Source organism: Cyprinus carpio, chromosome B3 (assembly GCF_018340385.1).
Source record: "Cyprinus carpio isolate SPL01 chromosome B3, ASM1834038v1, whole genome shotgun sequence".
NCBI lineage: Eukaryota > Metazoa > Chordata > Actinopteri > Cypriniformes > Cyprinidae > Cyprinus > Cyprinus carpio.
The window spans coordinates 39,429,516-39,451,909 of record NC_056599.1 but is presented as its reverse complement, the minus strand read 5'-3'; the positions used below and the strand labels follow the sequence as shown (position 1 = coordinate 39,451,909).

The window sequence follows — 22,394 nt, the reverse complement described above, 5'->3', positions numbered from 1 at the left end:
GAGCATAACATTAACACAACCCATCGGTTGATCCAAAGTGCTTTACAATAAAGGGTTCCTAAAAAGCAACAGAGATCAAAAATTAAAGGGGAAAGAGAAAAAAATATAAAATAAAATAAAAAACTATATATAAAAAAACACCATCAAAAGTTCCGTACACAACATCACTGAAATGCAAGGGTGTAAAAATGAGTCGTTAAGTTTGATTAACAAAACACTGAGCGATGGAGAGGCCCTGATAGTAAAGGGTAAACTGTTCCAAAGTTTTAGGGTGGCAGCAAACAGTGAAAGCTCTGTCACCTTTGGATTTACAACGAGAACAAGGTGGGGGACCGTTTAAAGAAAAAAAAAAACTGGTTACAAAGATCTGTAATGACTTAGAGGTTGTAATGGCTGGATAAGGTCACAGATATAATCCGGGGCTGACTTATGTAGTGCCTTATATACAAAAAGAAGGACCTTAAAATCAACTCTGAATTTGATAGGGAGCCAGTGCAATGAATCAAGAACAGGAATAATATGCTCCCACTTTTTTGTTCCTGGCGACAATGGCTGGCTGCCGCCATTTGAACCATCTGAAAGCCCGATAGAGTGCTTTGAGGAAGGGCCGACCTATACGAGAGAGTTACAATAGGTCCAGCCTTGAACAGATTAGTGCATGGATGACAATATCAAGATCTTTTCGAGGAGAGGGAAAATGTTTTACTTTTCGCAACAGATCTGAGGTGGAATAAGCTAACTCTTTACAAAACCGTGCTTACATGCTTGTCACAATTGTAGTAACGGATCGAAATGGACCCCTAGATTTTTTACATGGGGTTGTAAGTTATCACTAAGGAGGAGCCTACCTACTTGTCAGAGTAGTATTGAGTGCAGCGGGGCCTAGCAGGAAGCACCTCAGTTTTGTCAGTGTTTCAGTTGCAAGAAAGTGTTATCCATCCAAGTTCTCACTTCGTCAAAAACATGAGAAAAGAAGTTGTACAGAGAAGAATTCTTTTTCGATGGAAGTAGGGTTGTCGTAGCAAATGATAGTTAATACTATCTTTCTGGAGAAATGGCGTCCTAGGGTAAGCATGTAGGCGAGAGAAAACATAAAGGGGCCAAGAATAGAACCCTGAGGAACAACAATAATGTGGACGGGCGTAGGAAGGTGAGCGTGAAAGCGACCCCAAATATTACAATTGAAACGTACCTACCCTTTAAAATACGAGGTGAACCATCTGTAATGCCGTGCACTTGACCCCCTACTGCATATTGTAGTGCAATTCACAGAGGCTGTCTATGGTCCCATAGTGTCGAAGGCTGCACTGGCAGCGAAGCTTGCCAGGATTGAAAGCTGGCGAAAGGCTGCAAGGCTGCATCTAACAGTATCCAGAATGGCCAGGATGACCCTGATGAATCAATGGACAACAGACGATCACTCATACCTTTAAGCAAGGCTGACTCCGGTACTGTGAAGTGCTCTAAAACCAGATTGGGAAAACTTATCCATAATGTTAAAATTATCCAGGTAAGAAGTAAACTGTGAAAGCACTGCTTTCTCTAAAAACCTTAGAAATAAAATGGGGAGTTTAGAATTGGCTGGTAGTTTACTAAGGAACAGATGCATCGAGGTGAGATCTTTTTAATAGGGGCTGCTACAGAGCATGTTTAAAAGACTCTGGGAAAACCCCACTAGTCAAAGACTCTGTTTATAATAGTAAAAAGTGCAGGGCCATAGTGTCCAATTACCTTCTCTAAGGCAACACGGCCAGGCAGTACATCGGATTGACAATATGTAAATTTTCATTATTAGAAATTATTGCACTTAAACTTTGAGATTGAGTCACTGTTTTTAAAACTAGTGCAAATTGCTAGAAGGAGAGATCGGGTGAGAATCAGCCTGGTCAGGAGGAGAGAGGTGAGATCTGATATCTGTACTTCTTGTACAAAGAAACCCTAAACAATGCTATGCAGGTCTCGAGAATTGCCACCACGGGCTGAGCAAGTGGCGACTGGATTAAGAACTGAGTTTATAGAAGGTTTTGGCCTGTCTTGCATTCATGGCCAATCAAATTTGAAAATTATTGAGATTTTTTGCATCACTGACAGACTTTTGATAGGTGGCTCGAGACAATATTTTTAAAATTGATTAAGAACCTGAAGCCCATCCTTTTTCCCCTGCGTTCAGCCCTATGCTCTTGTCTGAGCACACGGGTAGAGACGCATTTAGCTGAGGTTTGGATTCGATCTAGCTTGCTGCTTTCTATCTTGCAGCAGCAGCAACAGTATTCAGATGCCAGCTAGACAAGCAGAAGATTCAAAACGAGAACTAGCTTGATTAGTGTGTCATATTCAGGTGACAAAGAGACCTCAACAATTAGAAAAGATTGTAGAGTAACATTTAGAGAATTCTAGTGCAGTTCACGGGGCTAAAGTGGCGGAAGAGATCGACAAATACACGCCGAGAGCGGCATACAGGCTGAGAGGGGATGGGCAGTTGTAGCATATGGGCTGCAGGTTTCAAACTATACAAAAGGGGGGGGGAACAGTGAGTCCGAAAATACCAGCATCGAGTACTTACCCCTGAGTGTAAAGAGAGCCGCGAGTCAAAATAATATCTAAGTGTGTGGCCTATGGTTGATGAGTAGGAGAAGAGAACACTGTACAAAATGAGCGAGTTCAATGAGATTCATTAAATTTTTAACCATAGGTTTGAGGGGCGCAGGACATAGGATGTAAAATCACCCAGAAGCAACAGTCTATTCACAGCTGACACTGGATTTGACCAGGAGTCGAGAGCTCATGAATAGACGTTGTGCTAACTTTTGGGTGGTCAGTAAATCAGGATGCAGATTAGAGGACCAGTGAGATAGATAGGGACGAGCTATAAAAAGAAAACAATCAGAAGGAAGATATACAGTTCACCTTGAGAGAAAGATCATCAGGTTTCAGTCACCAACAAGAAACATCCACGGTGTTGTAAGGAGGGACAAAAGTTGTTCATAATGAATCTTTTTATTGGCCAATTGACCTTAGCGTTTACTATGGCACACTTTTTCACTGAAGGCTGCTGAACTTGTAACTATGGCAGTAGAGCCCTGAAGTGGGATATATCCGATTGATTTAAAAAAAGTTAAATATTTCTACAGTTAACTTATTTATAATTGTAAATGTAAGCTATTAACTTTCAATTATAGGACGAGGGCATGCAAACTGGGTTCTTAATGAAAATGTAATTGGCCACCTTTACAACAATAGGTGATTATGTTCACCCAATCTATGCAAATGTCTTTTTATGTAGGCCTATAGAGACAAAAGAATGAGGATTAATATGCTTAGTTTAGTGATCATTTATATTTGCAAAGACACAGATGGAAGGTACACCACTACTGGATTTTGGTTTTGTTTATCAAACACAAAACCTCTTAGGAAGCAGATTAGATGTGAACATTAAATCTTATCTAAATGAATTTCTAAATATAATCTAAATTTCCAATCATCAAGATGCAAGACTTCAAGAGCAACTTTGTTTCTTGGCACTCTGCTTTCTTTTTAATGAGTCTGCCCCACAGGCAACTTAGGCTACATTAAATATGCATGTTTTAAATAGTAATGTTTGAGTATTAGTCAAATGTAGGGAAGCTGAACGTATTTTTTATGTCTTTTGTGGCTGCCTTATCAGTGATTAAGCCATATGATTTAGTTGGAAACGGCTTCATACTTTCCTCTGATTCAATTGGACCTTTTTTTTCAATGTAAATGGAGATTATGTTTCATGTTGTGGTTTTTATTCACAGGAATGTCTCCAGAATACTTGCAAAATATTTTTCTCTCACACATTATTTCCCTCTCTTTTGGCACCGCCGCCAGTCCAGCGGGTGGCGATAAACACATACAACGCAGTGAAGCCTCAGGGAAGAAGATTCCTGGCAGAAATACAGTGACTGTAGGTGTTATGATACATCAAGTCTGTGTAGGGAAATGCTGTCGGCAGGAGCCGTGATTAAGCGCTGCCTGTAAAGTCATTGTCCTGATAAGAGGCAGAGTCATCAAAGCTTTCGGACGCTGCTAGGGTTGGAGTCTTCAGAGGAGAGGGGAGAGGTAGGTAATTCTTTGGCTGCGTAAGAGCCATGTTACTTGCATTCATGCAGCAATATATAAAGTGCAGGGTTGCTCAGATCAGGGATTTTTGGGGCTGCAGATCATGATCGCGGGGAAGCAATGGAAGCCTACTATCTACCGATACTGTACCGATTTCAAAGCCTTTTTTTTTATCCAGTTATAACTATTTATAGTGATACTCATATGGAAGATAATTAATGACAGATGTCTGGAATATTGATTACATTAACAACAAAAAATAATGCATTGCTGGATTAACGGTGCTTACTTTTTAATGTCTTGTATTTTCAAGGCTTTACATTTTTAGATTTTCCAACATAATTTTGTTTATTTAAGCTGTGAATGTTTGAGTTCAAAATAACACACACATTTTCATATAATTTAAAATTCAATGAATTCATATTCACCTTTTGAGGTCACTTCCCAAATGTTAAGTCTGTTTAAAAATCTGATGTATTAGAACAGGCATGTTGATCCATTTATTTTACTTCCCTGATGGCTGCACAAAATTCCGGTTGAATTCAGCGAAGAACAAACACCACGTAAGGCTGCAGGAATGGCAGTAAGAGCACCAATGCTGTCAGTGCAGCTCACCAGCAGGTGGTATGAAGACATTGGCGAAGAGACCAAAGTAACAGGTGGATTAAGGGAAAAGTCCGCAGTTTTCCATATTTCACTATATTTCTTCCCTCAAGCGGTTGATGTGCCTCTCCCGTCTCGAATGGTGCAATTCCCGCTTTCAGCGTAGAAACACCTATATTGGCCTTTAAAGCAGCACATTAGTCCTTAGGATGCAAACAGGGATGAAATTCAGAAGCCACCAGCGCTTCCATGTTTTCATATTTAAAGGCGATTTGCATGAGTAGGGAAGGAATTAGTGGGGCTAGTTAAATGTAACATAGATGGCGCTCACATCTTTAAAGAAATCACTGGGGCAAGGGAAAGGAAAAATGCGTCAATACATCTAAGATGAGGGGGAAGAACATAGTGAAAGGCGATAATGAACCACTACGCTTCAATCAGTATTCACCATCATTTAACAGCATCACCTGAAACAGTCTTTCTACCGTCCTGCAACTCCAGTGCATTCAAAAAAGCATGTTTTTGTTTTTCCGTCACATCATTGTTTGTGCAATTTTTAAATCGACGGCTGGTATTAAACATTGTGTCAAATAGCTTCATTAAAGTGATGGTTTGCTTTGCACAGGATCAAAACGAAATCCTGGCTCAGGACTGTTTTTGATTATCATAACCCAGTAAGGTATTTTAAGGAAGTTACTCTGCACCAGTCAAAAGTTTTTGGTGTGGCATTAAGATTTTAATGTTTTTTTTGGAAAAAGAAGTCTCTTCTACTCCTTGAAGCCTGGTTTTACATTTTTTGCATCTTAAATGCAACCAAAGAAGCAGTAATATTGAAATCAGCTAAAACATGATTTAGAACCAAAACTTTCATTTGAATATATTTTATAGAAATGAATGCTTTTATTTAGCAGGGATGCTTTAAATTGATCAAAGTGATGATAAGGAGCATTTATATTATGCAAAAGATTTTCTATTTCAGGAATCGTCTTGTTTATTTCTGAACTGTCTGGCTTCATCGAAGAAACTGAAAATGTAAACAAATCACTGAAATGATAGGAAGACACGAGACACCCGGTGCTTGTGTGAGTGGTGTTAAGAAGAGGAGTCAGTGGAGCACATAATTATTAAGATGTAGGAGGTATGAGGAACAGAGAGTGATAATGGAGAATAATTTGAGGGGGAATTAGGGGTTCAGGAATTAACTTTAACAGGACTGATGAGCATAGGTGACAGAGCACAGGTTAGAATATTGTTAACTTTCTTAAGGGAAACAGGTTTGTTTAATAGATTATGAGGATAAACAGGGATATGGGAAAGGGTGTTGGGTAATGAATGATTGTGTGTAGGGGAAAAAAAATGGTTTATTATTTTTGTTTTTTTTTTTTTTTTTTGTTTTGTTTTTTTTTTTTTATGTGGAAACTAGATTGTAAGCCTATTGTCTGATTCACACTCTGAAGCAGAAGGTGGCGGTAATGCACCAAAAGCGGGTTGCCAACCGCCGTTAAAAACAAAGAAGAAGAAGAAGAAGAAACCTCAGAGGAAGAAGAATTACCAGCAAAGCTCTGTTGTAGATTGTTATGATGCCTCAGAAGTCTGTGTGAAATCACTGTCGGGAGGAACAAACGCTGCCTGTAAAGTCATTGTCTGATAAGGGAACGAGTCATCAAAGCTTTCGGACGCTGCTAGGGTTGAGTCTTCAGAGGAGAGGTGAGTAATTCACTGTATTTCGCATGAAACGCATGTTACACAGTTTGTTCATACAACAATATATAAAGTAGGGGTGCTCAGATCAGGATTTTTGAGGCTGCAGATCATCGATCGCAGGAAGCAGTAGGCCTACTATCTACCGATAACACCAATACCGATTTCAAAGCCTTATTTTTATTTTTATTTTTTTTATCGGTTATAACTATTTATAGTGATACTCATATGGAAGATAATTAATGACAGATGTCTTTGAAACAAAAAAAGCATGTTGAATTGCATTAACTGACAAAAATAATGCATTGGATTAACAGTGCTTGCTTTTTTAATGTCTTGTATTTTCAAGGCTTGCATTTTTAGGTCCTGAAATTCAACATAGTTGTTTATTTAAGCTGTGAATATTTAAATTCAAAATATTTCACACACATTTTCATAATTAAAAATTCAATAATTCATATTCACCTTTTAGAATTCACTTCCCAAATATTCAGTCTGTTTAAAAATACGATGTATTCGACAGGCATATTTCGGTCCATTTTATTTTACTTCCCAAATATGCTTCCACAAATTCAGTGGTTCAAATTCAGCAGAAAATTCAGCATTTCACATTCGGGAGCTGCAGGAATGGCAGTAGAGCACTAATGCTGTCAGTCGCTCACCAGCAGGTGGCGCAAGAGGCTGTTGACGAAGACCAAAGTAACAATTGGATTAAAGGAAAACGTCACAGTTTTTGAGGAGCGTCTCGCTGCAGCCTGCGGTGGACATCCAACCATAGACAGTAAAAGAAATGGACACAGCGACCCAATTGGAACTCAATTGAGACAAGTGAAGCCCATTTTTAGCGATTTTTAGCACTTCCGTTTCTGACGCGCAGACTCAAACTAAGCTTGATGACGTCAGCAACCTGTCTGACAGATGTAAATCTTCTAGTAGCTGTGCGAGCAAACTGCCATCGTTAATCTTGCAGAGACGGCGATCTTGAGCGGGGAGTTCTTTGGCGTGAGTGAGCAGGAGTAAGTATTCTGATTAATTATTTTGTATAGTATTTTAAAATGTAACGCCAGTACGCCCTATCTCTTGACGTCTCCCCGATTGCCTGCGAGCTTCTCCTCCTGTCTGTACGGTAATTTCTCTACTGTGTGACAGAGAGTCGAGTGGTTATGACGCAATCGTTAGCCTATTTTTACAAAAACTGTTTCTACGGGGCCATAATGTAACATAGAAGGTAATGGAGCCCTTTATACATTGTCGTGTATCTTTAGAAATAAATAATGGACAAATGGAGTCTTTAAACGCCTCATATGTAAAGTTATTCGCTGTCAAAGTGACGCAAAAATGAATGGGAGTCAATGGGATGCTAACGCAAGTGAAGTTCTGCTACAAGATGGCAGCACGCGGCCGACTTCAACTTCCGGTCGACTTCCTTGCCCCCTGCATCCAACCCGGCCCACATCCAAGTGTGACGTCACAGACTACGCCCATGTCAAAATACGTCACATTCTCAATCATTTTGAAACAGGAAGAAGCATCAATAAGAAGATAATTTGTATTGTTTGCCAACCGCTAAAAAAAGAAGCTGTTGTTTGCCGTGTCGGTAAGTAAAAAAAAATATCTTTGGTCTTTACCAAACGTTGACAACTTTAAGAAACGTGTGCGTCATTTGTGTGCATGTGCATAAACAACAGTATTTTTTATTTCAACTTCACACAGGCACGTTATTGCTAGCAACAAATATACTTATATATGTGTGTGTGTGTGTGTGTGTGTGTGTGTGTGTGTGTGTGTGTGGTGGGGGGGTGGGGGGTGAGATGAGTGTTTTTATGTTGGGGGCTCTATCTATCCACACATGTATGTATATATGTATGTATGTATTCGTGGCATGCATGCGTACACACACACACACAAATACATACATATTTACATACATGTGTAGATAGATAGAGAGACAGATAGATAGATAGATAGATAGATAGAAGGCACAAGTCTTACAACATAAAATCAATTATGAATCAATGTGCAATATTTTTTTATACCCTTCCCCCCCACACATAACACTCATCTTACCCACTCAGACACACACACACACTTCATCCCTCTCACACATATGTACTTACCTGTCCCCCACCACCACCACCACACACACACACACACACACACACACACACACACACACACACACACACACACACACACACAAAAAACACTCACATACATATGACATCTTTAATGATATACTCTGATCACAGTACCCATGCACAGTAACTTGGTTGGGCAACCGCATCATTTCATTATGTCTTGCTGGATATCTCTGTGTATGTCACAAATTATCTTTGTATTCTTCTATGTTAACGAAAAGATCACCTAATGTTTGTTTGTTATGTTTTACAGCATTCTACACATTTTCAGTCCAAGCCTGATGCAGGGCAGTTCTGCCGAGTTAAGGGGTCCCTGCTGCAGTTTCACCAGTAAAGAAAATTACTTGTAACAGTTCACTTGAAGGACCACATAAGCCGTGCAGTGGTGCATGGAGGTATGGTGAGAGCATTTCTTTAGATATTGATTGATTTTTGTGGTTTAAAATCATAAATATGTTTATGTAGAATGATTTTTGAGTGGTAAATAATATTTTAGTGGACACATATACCCCCAACACGTATGTATTCTCTATTTTTTAACAGGAGCGCTAAGAGGACATAAAGTGGAAGTTTGTAAGGGACATTGGTCCAGCGTGGTACAGAGTCATCGTGGGTTATTCTGTGGGGAGGTGACAGGGCCTGCCGTTCTCCAGATGGACAGTAAAAATCAACAGAATGCCATCAAAGACTACCTGGAGGGAGAATCGGAGGATATATTAAAGCAAGGAATCTCTCTGTGTAGTCTATGTATGTATGTGTGTGTACTGCATGTCAAGAACTGTTTATCTGATCATTCAGCTGCTCATTCAGCTGCTCAGACTTTATAATATCTGGAGCATACCTTTTGTTAAACACAACCAGTCAAAAGTTTTTGAACAGTGACATTTTTTTAATGTTTTTAAAGAATTATATTTTTTTGATCATTAATGAATTTATTTAATGTGAAGTACAGCAAAAACAGTCCAATTTTAAAATATTTGTATAATATTTTGCTTATGTAATATATTTTGCTATTTAAAATAACAATTTTCTATATTTCTATTAAAATGAAATTTATTCCTGTGATTTCAAAGGTGACTTACTCCAGTCACATGTTCCTTCATTCTAATATGCTGATTTGATGCTCAAAAAACATTTTATTATTATTATGTTAATACACTGAAGACTGGAGTAATGATGAAGAAAATTCAGCTTGATCACAGGAATAAACTGCATTTTAAAATACATTCAAATAGAAAGCAGTTCTTTTAAATTGTAAAAATATTTTACATTACTGTTTTTGCTGTGTTTTGGATCAAATAAATCCTGGCTTGGTGAGCAGAAGAGACTTTAAAAAATAATAAAAATCTTACTGTTCAAAAACTGGTGGTGTTTATTATTATTATTATTATTATTATTTTTTTTTTTTTTGTAAAATTGTACATGTAATTATTTTTATAAAATAATAAATATAAAAAATACACAATGAAACAATGGATGCCTTTTTCATTCATCTTTAAGTATGTGGAGGACCTGGACATGTTTCATATCAAGTTGTGATGAACAAGGCCTGAAGGTCCAATGTCATGTTACTTATATAATCTATCAATGGAATCTTTATTCTGCCCCCTCAGAGTATGTGTAGCCTACTGCATATGGGTAACTGTTGATTCTATCATTCAAATGTTAACACGTTATGATAAGTGGAATAAATCTTTAGAAAATTAAATGTCAATTATACAATACCAACTTTTACAATAAATTTGCATACTTTTACAATACCAAAATCTAATTGTCCCCTTTAAATTTGATGCATTTCAATTTTGCCTTGGGTAGATCAAAATCGTTTTTTAATAAATGTGAATTTATCTCATTACATAAATGAACAAGGTAAGGTTTTAAAAATTTTTAATTGACAATAAGCCTACTTTAATCAACATAAGCGTTTTAGGAGCTGTTATGATGACAAAATCAGCTCCGTATATTAGACATATTAAATATATATTAGATTTAAGTTGTGCCATTTTAGCCTAGACATCCTTTACAAAAAATAAGAAAACGTGTATTAGTAAAACGAAGGACAACATTATTTTATTTAGATCCCATTAACTTCCATAAATTGTTTCAACATACTTCCGGGTTTCCAGGTACGGGGATGGGGAAATCACATGAGGAGACGTATTTGATATGGGCGTGGCTTTCATTTACGTCACACTTGGACGTGGGCGGGGTTGTGTCGGGATGGGCGTGGCTTCTGACGTCACACTTGAATGTGGGCGGGGTTGTGTCGGGGATGGGCGTGACTTCTGACGTCACACTTGGATGTGGGCGGGGTTGGATGTCCACCGCAGGCTGCAGCGAGCCCTACTTGCAGTTTTTCCATGTTTCACTATGTTCTTCCCTCAAACGAGTTGATACATACCTCTCCCGTCTCAGTGCGTGCACTTAAAGGAACACTCCGACTTTTTGGGACTTTAGCTTATTCACAGTATCCCCAGAGTTAGATAAGTCCATACATACCTTTTTCATTTCTGTGCGTTCTGTAAGTGTTATTTGACGCACACACCGCTAGCCTAGCTTAGCACAAAGACTGGATGTAAATGGATAATGGTAGCATAGTAATCCCAGTAAGTGACAAAATAATGCAAACATTTTCCTATTTACATGTTGTGATCTGTATAGTCACAGCGTGTACAAATAACAAGGCTATATGAGACAGAGACCATTTTTAATCGTATAAAATACTGGGAACTATATTCTCACTAGGCGTAGGAGCACAGTTAAAGTTACTTGGGCGGAGTGGCTACTTGGGTGGGTGGAGTGATTAGCGCAGCACTCGAGACGCGCCGTGGTGAGGAGCAGAGAGTTCGCTCAGAGTTGGAGTAATAGAGTCAGCAATTACTAGATAGTAAATTTATAGTGTACAATCATGGGTGTTCGCTGTATTGTAAAGAGCTGCGACAAATAAACAGGGGAGACCAGGTAATACTATGATGTTTCATAGAATTCCAACCAAAAAACGCTGACCTGATGAATCGATGGCTACTTGTTCTGGGTATAGTTCCAAACACACCTGTAAACACCATCCATCACATCGTTTGCTCTGAACATTTTACTGTAGACGACTATTTTGAAAAAATGCAAGTTGCCACACGGACCATGAAGCGTGTGATAAAGGATACAGGTATCCCAATAAAGACAGGACAAATTGGATCACCTGTTGCTGCGGTAAGTGTTCCGTTATGTTTTGAGATGACTAACATTAGCCATACTGTAACAGTGCCATGCTAATGTAATATAACCTTAGTGGTGACACTATTACGTGAATAGGGGCTCCGTGTATCCCCTTTATTGTTATTATTGTGTTGTCATGAACACACTGTATCGCTCAATAACAAATGAGCGGCGCTAAATGCAACTCTCAGGACTAATACATTCAACTTACTAATGAATTGGAGGGGGATGGGCAGTTTTCTTTTTTGAGAAAATGTTTGTGAAATAGTAGGCTAACGTTACTGTCTGTGGGTTCATTGTGCAAAAACTATTTGCCTTCAGCTATTACTTTCCCCATATTCTTGGCTATTGTAATGCAATTATCTAACATTACTGTATTATATGCTGTTGAATGTATTTGGTCAGCTGTAATAAGTTGCATTTCAAATATATCAATTCCTGTAATAATTCTTTATACATTTTCTGTGATAATTATCAATCAGGATGAGATGAGTGTTCTACAGCACTTTGTAACTCCTCGTCTGTGTATTCTGGCTCAAAACTATATGGTTCTGGATCTTGGTTTGATACACAGTAAAATTCCTCTGAGTCTGACAATTCCTCAAAGTCAGCCATGATCACCAGTCACGTCTAGCTAGTTAGTCACGTTTGTTTTGTTTACGGAACCATCAACAGGGCGTCTCGTGTGCTGCGCTAATCACTCCGCCCAAGTAGCCACTCCGCCCAAGTAATGTTAGCTGTGCTCCTACGCCTAGTGAGAATATAGTTCCCAGTATTTATACGATTACAAATGGGCTCTGTCTCATATAGCCTTGTTATTTGTACACGCTGTGACTATACAGATCACAACATGTAAATAGGAAAATTTTGCATTATTTTGTCACTTATTGGGATTACTATGCTACCATTATCCATTTACATCCAGTCTTTGTGCTAAGCTTGGATAGCGGTGGGTGTGTCAAATAACACTTACAGAATGCACAGAAATGAAAAAGGTATGTATGGACTTATCTAACTCTGGGGGATACTGTGAATAAGCTAAAGTCCCAAAAAGTCGGAGTGTTCCTTTAATTGCTTTAGCACATGGCGCCACTATGTTAGCCTTTAGCTTAGCACCATTAATTCCTTAGGATCCAAACAGGGATGAATTTCGAAGCCACCAAACGCTTCCATGTTTTCCCTATTTAAAGACGGTTACATGAGTAGGAAGGAATTAATGGGGCTAAGTTAAATGCTAACATAGTGGCACCATGCGCTAAAGCGCTTAAGTGCACCCACTGAGACGGGAGAGGTACGTATCAACTCATCTAAGTTGAGGGAAGAACACAGTGAAATATGGAAAAACGGTGGCGTTTTCCTTTAATCCAATTGTTACTTTGGTCTTCATCAACAGCCGCATGCGCCACCTGCTGGTGAGCGACTGACAGCATTGGTGCTCTACTGCCATTCCTGCAGCTCCCGGATGTGAAATGCTGTTTTGTTCCAAAAAAGCATGTTTTGTTTTCACGTCACATCTATAGTATTTTATGCAATACCTTAAATCAAGCAGCTTTACGGTATTAAACATTATTATTAAATATTTCATTAAAGTGATAGTTTGCTTTGCTGAGATCAAAGCTTAATCTAGCTCAGGACTGTTTTGATTATCATAACCCAGTAAGGTATTTTAAGAGAGATTACTCTACCAGTCAAAAGTTTTTGAACGGTAACATTAAGATTTTTAATGTTTTTTGGAAAAAGAAGTCTCTTCTGCTCACCAAGCCTGCATTTATTTTATCTTAAATACAGCAAAAGCAGTAATATTGTGAAATATTTTTTATGATTTAAAATAACGGCTTTCTATTTGAATATATTTTATAGAAATGAATACTTTTATTTAGCAAGGATGCTTTAAATTGATCAAAAGTGATGATAAAGACATTTATAATGTCACAAAAGATTTCTGTTTCAGATAAATGCTGTTCTTCTGAACTGTCTATTCATCAAAGAAACCTAAAAAAAAATATATTCAGCCATTTTTAACATAATTATAATATTTTTTGAGCAGCAAATCAGAATATTAGAATGATTTCTGAAGGATCATGTGACTGAGGTATTGATGCTAAAAATTCAGCTTTGAAATCACAGGAATAAATTACATTTTAAAATATACTGAAATAAAAAAAAAGTTATTTTAAATAGTACAAAATCTTTCAAAATTGTACTGTTTTGCTGTACTTTGGATCAAATGCATGTAGGCTTGATGAGCACAAGAGACTTCTTTAAAAAAAAAAAGTTACTGTTCAAAAATGTTTGACTGGTAGTTTATATTGTGAATAAAATTGTTTATCCAAAAATCTAATCAAGTACTAATCACTTACCTTTATTTTGTTTCTTACAAAAGGAGATGTTAGGCAGAATGATGTGTCATTCAACTACTTTTCATAAAGTAATTAAATGGTAAATAAGAAGGTTTCTCTGTGTCATCTCATTTTGTGTGCCAAATATATTTATTTGTATAAATTAATTGTATAATAATTGTAATTACATAATATAATTATGAAAAGCTGAAGTGATTAGACTACCTTTTATTTATGTATAACAGTGTTTTAAGTAATTGCAAGAGCTGAATAATCAATAAAATTCTATTGATTAATCAGTGATTAATCGTTCTAAAAAACGTTAAATTAATCGATTATCAAAATAATCGTTTGTTGCAGTCCTAATTCCATATGTAACCAAATTAATTTATGTGTAAATTATGTGCAATGTATTAGCTACTAGGGATTGTTACATAGGGCTATACAGGCATCTAGTGGCAACACAATGATATTACAGATAATAAATTGTGCAAAATGTTTATCTTAACAGTCAGTTTACAAATAATGCATTCAGATTTGTGGAACTCACAATGCCCTTAATCTCCACAAATTAGTGTCGTTACTATGACAACCAGTTTGACTGTGACAAGAAACTGGTGTCTGAAAAAGAATACATAAATTAACTAATATAGTGATATATAGGTTACAGTGAAGTGATAAATACAGTGAAGACTTTATTGATGATGTGAACCAAATTCAGGTTTGAATTCATTTGAATACATACAAGGTGAGTGTGAATTTTTAAATTATGAAAATGTGCAAAAAAAATTTAATTGAAATATTCACAGCTTAAATAAACAACTATGTTAAATTTCAGGACCTAAAAATGCAAGCACTTAATTCAATGCATTATTTTTTCAGTTAGTGCAATTTAACATGATTTTTTTTGTTTCAAAGACATTTATTCAGGGCCTGAATTTCATTTTTGAAAATGGGGGGAATTCTCCTCTTAGGTGTCTCTTGTGAGAGGGGAAGCAGCATGGACTGTGCTTTCACACACGAGTCTGCTACTGATCCTTGGCTGTTTACCACAAACACAACATTTATCCATTATTTTGATTTCAAATCCAAACATTTTCACTGAAAATGCTTTTTTAGCATTGCCATTTTTTTCTTTTTTTACACAGTACAGTAATACAATCTTTCACAGACAGGTTTAAACACAATAAGCAACACATTATTCAATGCATTTTACTTTTGCATTTACTTCTAGGTTTATATATTAAGTTGCTCAAGCAAGTGCCAAAATTTAACTACTTCTCTTACGTTATCATGAACTTACAGCATTCAACAAGCATGTGAGGAAAACATTTTAAAGGGGTCATATGATGCGATTTCAAGTTTTTCTTTATCTTTGGAGTGTAACAAGCTGTTCGTGAATAGATAAGATCCCTAAGGTTGCAAAGACTCAAGTCTCAAACCCAAAGAGATATTCTTTATAAAAGTTAAGACCCGTCCACGCCCTTCTTAAACACCTCGTTTAAATACGCCCCTACATGTCTACGTCACAATGTGTGGAAGATTTGCATAACGCCACCCAAATGTTCACGCAAAGAAAGAAGTCGTAACTTTATTGTTGCTGCCACTGCAGCCACCATGTTGTGGAGAAGCTGTGTGTTTCGTTGCGAAAGCGAAAATACTTTGTTTGGTCTTCCAAAAGAGGACACAACTAGAAATCAGTGGTTAAGTTGTATTTACAACACTGTGTGCAGCGCATTTTATGGAGGACTGTTTCCTGAACCTGGGAGAGTAGACTACAGTGCTGGGTGTTCTGGTACATAGTCTGTAAGTAAATTTACATTTACATTTTAAAGGATTTGCCACTGATGTTTCAATTGTGAGTTTTTAGCAGTGTAGAGTAGCGCTTGTTGTTTCTCTGATCACAAATGCAGATATGGTTTTATGTTTATGCGGCACAATGCAACGTAACACGTAAAAAGACAGTAAAAGTCATTATAATCTGTAATGATGTCCCAACTGGATGCTAAAAATGCCTCGTTTGTAATGGGTTTTATTGTTTTGGTCTCATCATGCCCTAACGCTTTGATTTGCTACAGGAGGCCTTTATTAACACCCTGGAGTCATGTGAGGCACTTTTTAATATGGATGGATGCACTTTATTTGACGACTTTTTGACTGGTGAACAGAAAAACCCGCCCATGCCATTATAAAGCTTGGAAAAACCAGGATTTTTTTTTTTTATATATATAACTCTGATTGGATTTGTCTGAAAGAAGAAAGTAAGATACACTTAGGATGCTTTGAGGTTGAGTAAAACATTGACTTATTTTCATTTTTGGGTGAACTAACCCTTTAGTTTGTGACGTGAACTTCATGAAAATGGGATTTGAATTTAAAACGACTCGTTCAGCAGTTCAGAGTCAACTCTTTCTTTTGAGAGACAATAACTTTATTCATGCACTTTCAGGTTAACAACTTTGCAGACTGTTTACATTCACATCAAGCTACATTACACACTGCATGAAAGGTCATTTTTAAAAATCCATAATTGGGGCACTTTAAATAAAATTTTAATTTTAATGTAAAGTCTATCATTTGCAGATATCATATATTACAATAAATAAGTAAATTAAAAAAATCCAGAACAATCCAGAATCAAGTAATTGGCTTTTATATTGACATTGTACTGAAGTCAAGGCAATTTAATGGAATATTACCTTAACAATGATTTACTTTACTTCAGTCAGCTAAAATCACAGAAGAGTGTTTCTGCTGTCATGATGACAGATGAGTTTGTGTGTCAGTAAAGTGTGCAGTGTTTTTTCCATCACTTACCCTGTGGCAGCGGTTCTTCACCAGCGTGTGGATCAGCAGGATCCGCGCCATAATGGTAACATCTGGGAGGGAGGGCGGACAAGGAGAGCTTTCAGGGCGGAGCAGGCAGTTCGGGAGGATACTCCGTGGATCGGGCTCTGGTGGGCACTCTGGAGAAGTGGGCACCTGAGGGTACTCAGGAAGGCGCTTTCGAGGAGCAGGCACTGGAGGGTTCTCTGGCGACAAAGGAGGGCTGGAAGGGACCAGCGGAGGCAACAGAGATTCAGGAGATGATGAAGAGCTGGACAGGACTGAACATCCAGCATCGTAGTAATCGTTACAGTTAATTCCTCTCAAGCATGCGCAGAACGCACGTGTTAGTTTGCCATTGGGTGTAGTTTGTGCGGTGTGTTCGAGTGCAGCTTTTTGGTCCGACACTGTTGACAAGAGGCAAACAACACCGTCGGATTTCATCGCCACTAGTTCTTTGAAGTCAGCTTGGTGTGTCCGGCCATTCACTCTCGCCGACGCCCCCGGTGGCAAACTGCCACCGATGTGTGCACAATGAGAGCCGATGAGTGGAACACCCCAAACAAACTAGCCCGACCATTGCTCGCCATCTGCCCGCCGATGGCCAATGGCTTGGTGTGTCCCGGGCTTAAAAGTTCACTAAATCGTCTGAATGAATTGATTATATTTTCCTCACATGCTCGCTGCTACTGCTGCACTAAATGTTTATTTCAGGAGGAAGACGCCATAAATGATGCACATGTAGCGCTGAATCCGATGAAAACAATAAATAAGCCTGCATGTAAAATGCTGCTTAAAAGGTATAAAGTGTGTTTGATGGTAATTTAAATATGTGAAATACCGTGAACTGCTTAAAGGCCCCAATATACTTCAGATGAAGTTCGTTTTCGTTCTTCGTTTCGGGGCAAAAAGAAGTTTGAAAAGGCTGAGCGACGGTATACTGTTAACAAACTTTTCATCACCCCCGCGCGGGGTGTAGATTAATATAAACATGTGTCTCGACGCTAGCATGTAACCCCTAAACGAAACAAAGATGAAATGAAGAAGTGTAGGCAATCTAGGTGTGAGACAGGGCCCAATGGTCAGAATATTAATACAAAAGAAATATTCCATAATCAGTCCTTTATGGGAAGTGTGAATGGCTCATAGTCTGAAAGCTTTAGCATGATGTGGGAAAAAAAAATATTGGAATCAGTTTGTTGCTTTATTTTATTGATGTTCATTTATTTTATTAAACTGGATAAATTGTTTTGATGTACAATAATAAACCTTTGATTTTATTCATTTGACATTTCATTTACTGTGTACCCTTTAAATTCGCTTATTGAAAGAACAACAGCAGCAGTATGGTGTAACATTTATTTGAAACATGTATTTGATAGAATCCAAGATGGTGGTGATTGAAATTGAAGATGTTTATTTATTTATTAGATGTAAGGTGTTTTATTTTTTTTGTCTTGTGAGTCGCAGTGTTTTTGTACGTCTTCATCGCGTTTACCTGTCTTTAAGCGCGCATACAGTCGTGAGTTTCTGCTGGATGTCGGCAGAACCATATTTTTAGAGTTAAACTCCACGCACGCGGAACAGCTGTGGGATCTCGGTCTGCTCCGGAGGCCTACATCATCACCGACCCCCACTGCTGCATCTCGCCCTCAGTGGAGGTGCCACAAGCGGCATGAGAGGAAGCAGAAGAGGGGTAAGCGCGGAGGTATCCGGGCTAGGCTAACAGCTAACCCACCCAAGCCATCTATCCCCACCATCGTACTGGCTAACGTACGCTCTTTGGACAATAAACTGGACTACATCCGATTACTACGTTCAACTCAGAGTACTGTAAGAGACTGTTGTGTTTTTGTGTTCACGGAAACATGGCTTAGCAACAGCGTTCCGGACTGCGTTATTTAGCTCGATTAGCTTACATGCTATCGAGCGGACAGAGCTCTCGTCGCGGGAGGAAAAACCGGCCGTTCTATCTGCCAAGGGAATATACTGCCATACTGCTCGTTTCGGTTTACATTCCCCCGAACAACAACAACTGCAACAGGAACGATGCACTAAATTAACTGCACCAGCACATCAGTGAGCAGCAGACAGCACACCTTGATGCTTTTCTCATCATAGCTGGGGATTTCAACCATGCTGACTTAAAGAGTGTGTTTCCAATAATACACTTTCCAACACGAGGTAAAAACATTTTAGACTTTGTTTACACCACACAGAGAGGAGCTTACAAAGCCCTCCCCCTCCCCCACCTCGGAGCCTCAGACCACATCACTGTCATGCTAATGCCTGCATACAGACCACTCATTAAAGTCGCCAAACCAGTTCAAAAATAGATTCAAGTGTGGCCAGAAGGATCGTCAGAGGCTCTTCAAGACTGCTTTGACACAACTGACTGGAATATGTTTAAGCAGGCTGCCACTTACAATAACACCACTGACCTCCAGGAGTACTCCGAGACTGTCACTGCCTACATCAACAAGTGTATTGATGATGTAACGGTCACAAAAACCATCACTGTCCGGGCCAACCAGAAGCCGTGGATGACAGGGGAGGTCTACAGACTCCTGGAGACGCGGAACGCTGCATTCAGAGCTGGAGATGAGGTGGGCCTGAGAACAGCCAGGGCCAACCTATCCCACAGCATCAGAGAGGCTGAGAGACAGCACTCCGGGAGGATAGCCCATCAATTCAGCGATGGCAGAGACACTCAGAGCCTGTGGCAGGGGATAACAGACCATTACGGACTACAAGCCCCCACCACGGACCTGTGACAGCAACATCTCTCTGCTGAACGAGCTGAACACCTACTTCGCTTGCATTGAGAAACAAAACAGCCCCACTGCACAGAAGACTCCACCTCCTCCCGGTAACCAGGTGATGACGCTGACCCCAGACAGCGTGAGGAGATCCTTCAGCAGGATCAATGTACGCAAAGCTCCGGGTCCTGACAACATTCCTGGGGGTGTACTGAGAGACTGTGCAGCAGAACTCACTGATGTCTTCACAGACATTTTCAACATCTCACTTAGTCAGGCTGTTGTTCCCACATGTTTCAAAACTACCACCATCATTCTAGTCCCGACGAAGCCATCTCCATCCTGCTTCAATGACTACCGTCCTGTTGCACTTACTCCCATCCTCATGAAATGCTTTGAACGGCTAGTCATGCACCACATCGAGTCTGCCCTCCCCCCCTCCCTGGACCCATTCCAGTTTGCATATCGGTCCAACCGGTCGAACGATGATGCCATTGCCACTGCCCTCCACTCAGCACTCACACATATAGACAAAAAAGACTCATACGTCAGAATGCTGTTCTTAGACTTCAGTTCAGCATTCAACACAATCATCCCTCAACAGCTCATTCAGAAACTGGTCGAGCTGGGGCTCAACACTTCGCTGTGCAACTGGCTGTTGGACTTTCTGACTGGAAGACCTCAGGCAGTACGGGTCTGCAGCAACACATCCAGCACCATCACACTGAACACTGGGGCCCCCCAAGGATGTGTGTTGAGCCCCCTCCTCTTCACTCTGCTGACCCACGACTGCACACCGTCACACAACTCCAACCTCTTCATTAAGTTTGCGGATGACACGACTGTGGTGGGTCTCATTAGCAACAAGGATGAGACAAACTACAGGAGTGAGGTGAGCTGACTGGCCGGGTGGTGCAGTGACAACAATCTCTCTCTGAACGTGGAGAAGACAAAGGAGATTGTTGTTGACTTCAGGAGAGCACACTCTCGGCATGTTCCTCTGACCATCAACGGTGCGACTGTGGAGAGAGTGAGCAGCACCAAGTTCCTGGGTGTGCACATCACAGAGGACCTCTCTTGGACCGACAACACCGCAGCACTGGCCAAGAAATCACAACAGCATCTCTACTTCCTCCGCAAACTGAGGAGAGCCAGAGCCCCACCCCCCATCATGTACACCTTCTACAGAGGCACAATCGAGAGCATTCTGACTAGCTGCATCACTGTGTGGTATGGTGCCTACAACACATCATTGCCGGAAGACTCTGCAACGCATAGTGAGAGCAGCTGAGAAGATCATTGGTGTCTCTCTCCCCTCCCTCCAGGAAATTTACGGAACCCGTCTCACTCGCAAAGCCCTCTGCATCGCAGGTGATCCCACCCACCCATCACACAGCTTCTTTAGTCTGCTGCCATCAGGGAGGAGACTGCGGAGTCTCCAGGCCAGGACCAGCAGACTGAAGGACAGCTTCATCCATCAGGCTCGTTCCCGAACTTGCCCCCCCCCCCCAAATCCCACATCCCTAGGTCCTTCCAAGCACCCCCCCTCCACTAACATACAATGACATGCACCAGTCACTTTGTGCAGCATTGGTCTGCTAACTACCTCCTTCACCATGGAACTGATGTCATTTTACCACCTCATCAGTCAGTTTAAATCAAATAACTGCTCTTTGTCACTTTAATCAGACTGAATAAGCTTTTTTGCACTAAAAATCTTTTTATCTGCACTTTGTTCATTCACTGGTTTGAACTCTATCTGCCATGTGCCTTGCGCTGCTTTATTTAACTTTATTTAAAATGTTTATTATATTTCTTTTTTACATTCCCTTATTGTATAGTTGTATCTTATATTTTATATTTGATCTAGATTTTTAGGCTCTGCTGTTAGTGTTATCTGTATGCACCGGAGGTCTGAGAGTAACGCAATTTCGATTCTCTATATGTGTATACTGTACATGTGGAAGAATTGACAATAAAGCAGACTTGACTTGACTTGACTTGGTACTTGCTACCTTATATCTTTACTCTTTCCTTTCATTCTTTTCATGGCTTTGGAAAACTTGTCTCGGATGTTTCTCTGCTTCGCTTTTTGCATAACTCCGGGTCTTCGACACCAAGCTTCGTTGCCATTTCTTTCTAGGAATGAAATACTGTCTCTACATCTTTAAAGTCTGTCCGAGTGATCGTACAGGTGCGGATATATTTGTGCAGCTCAGCTATTCGACACTCCAGTGTATTCAGGAGATGTTGCTCTCCTTAATGACCTCCGCAGAATGAGGAAAGAACAGAGAAAAAAAAAATTGCGCGTCAAAGAAGGTGTAGTTTCAGAACATACCCACCGATTGCAAAACCGCCACGGACCAATAGAAACTCAAAGGTGTTTAGGAGCCGAAACAAACTCGCCCAGAAAGTTTGCTTTGGTGAGCCGTTTCGAACTGCCAAAACGAACTTCATTTTGGCCTGATTTTGTTCGAAATGACTTCATATCAGTTTGTTCTTCGATTTTGTTTGAAGTATATCGGGGCCTTAATTCTCCTCAAAAGACTCTCCTGTTGGTTATTTTTGGCGGGGTTTGTCTGTGTTTGAATAAAGATCTGGCGCCATCTGCTGGATGCTCCACTGATTTTCATTCGCCTGAGATTTTAGAATTATTTATTTATTTATTTGTTTATTTTATTTATTTATTTTGTTTTTTTTTTTTTGTTGTTGCTTTATTTTTTTTGAAACAG

The 22,394-nt window shown here is 39.5% G+C and overlaps 1 protein-coding gene across 1 annotated transcript in view; it reads left to right on the top strand.

Moving 5' to 3' along the window:
- The first annotated feature begins 6,089 nt into the window (after positions 1-6,089).
- LOC109095473 (gastrula zinc finger protein XlCGF7.1-like) overlaps positions 6,090-22,394 on the top strand; it is a 37,858-nt gene continuing 21,553 nt past the window's right edge. The window contains exon 1 of the mRNA XM_042720989.1: positions 6,090-6,393. The gene's annotated coding sequence lies outside the window, so the exon portion shown is untranslated. The remainder of the gene's footprint in view (positions 6,394-22,394) is intronic.